Here is a 1,783-nt window from a genome sequence, read left to right on the forward strand (position 1 = left end):
TTTTATCACTATTTTTACATTTACTGGATGTCTTTCTTCTAAAAGCCCTTTGATGTACTCTAAACACATCAGAAAAATAGATATTTTGTCAAATTCCATCTATTGTGTGTGCCAGTCCAGTCTTTGTTTGTGTTGACATCACCCCTGCCCCAGATTTTTCAGAAGAAAGCCTTTTCTACAGTTTACCATTGCATGACTTCTCTCCAAATTCCTCACAATCATTTTCATATTTCCATAACCAAATTGTATACAGAAGAATACCTGGTATGTACACTAACAAGTAAAAAGCACAGGGAACCTCACCATCACCTCTAACACAAAATCCAAATGTTCTTACTCATTAAGAACTTCATTCATATGCAAGTAGAGACACAAGCTCTGGGGGGTACTTACTACTTCATATTGTTATTCCACCTATAGGGTTGCAGACCCCTTTAGCTCCATGGGTACTGTCTTAGTCAGGGTTTCTATTCCTGCACAAACATCATGACCAAGAAGCAAGTTGGGGAGGAAAGGGTTTATTTGGCTTACACTTCCACATTGCTGTTCATCACTGAGGAAGTCGGGACTGGAACTCAAACACATCAGGAGCTGATGCAGAGACCATGGAGGGATGTTCTTTACTGGCTTGCTTCCTCTGGCTTCCTTAGCCTGCTGTCTTATAGAATACAAAACTACCAGCCCAGAGATGGTCCCACCCACAAGGGGCCTCTCCCCCTTGGTCACTAATTGAGAAAATGTCCCACAGCTGGATCTCATGGAGGCATTCCCCCAAGTTAAGCTCCTTTCTCTGTGATAACTCCAGCTGTGTCAAGTTGAAACAAAACTAGCCAGTAAAATCTTGTCAACTTGACACACAAACACATCACTAGTAAGCATCAACCCTTAGTTTCTTTTTTTTTAACTTTTATTTTTTATTAGATATTTTCTTTATTTATATTTCAAATGCTATCGCGAAAGTTCACTATACCCTCCCTGTGCCCCGGCTCCCCTACCCACCCACTCCCACTTCTTGGCCCTGGCATTCCCCTGTGCTGGGTCATATAAAGTTTGCAAGATCAAGGGGCCTCTCTTCCCAATGATGGCAACTAGGCCATCTTCTGCTACATATGCAGCTAGAGACACGAACTCAGGGGGTACTGGTTAGTTCATATTGTTGTTCAACCTATAGGGTTGCAGCCCACTTCAGCTCCTTGGGTACATTCTTTAGCTCCTCTACTGGGGGCCCTGTGTTCCATCCAATAACTGAGTGTGAGCATCCACTTCTGTGTTTGCCAGGTACTGGCATAGTCTCACAAGAGGCCGCTATATCAAGATTCCTTCAGCAGAATCTTGCTGGTATGTGCAATAGTATCTGGGTTTGGTGGCTGATGATGGAATGCATCCCTGGGTGGGTAGTCTCTGGATAGTTCATGTTTTCATCTTAGCTCTAAATTTTTTCTCTGTATCTATATCCTTTCAGGGGTAATTTGTTCCATATTCTAAGGAGGAATGAAGTATCCACACGATGGTCTTCCTACTTGGTTTTCTTGTGTCTTGCAAAATGTATCTTAGGTATTCTAAGATTCTGGACTAATATCCACTTATCAGTGAGTGTATATCTAGTGACTTCTTTTATGATTGGGTTACCTCACTAAGGATGATATCCTCCAGATAAATCCATTTGTCCAAGAATATCATAAATTCTTTGTTTTTAATAGCTGAGTAGTACTCCATTGTGTAAATGTACCACATTTTCTGTATCCATTCCTCTATTGAGGGACATCTGGGTTCTTTCCAGCTT

Source organism: Mus pahari, chromosome 6 (assembly GCF_900095145.1).
Source record: "Mus pahari chromosome 6, PAHARI_EIJ_v1.1, whole genome shotgun sequence".
In the NCBI taxonomy this organism is placed as follows: Eukaryota; Metazoa; Chordata; class Mammalia; order Rodentia; family Muridae; genus Mus; species Mus pahari.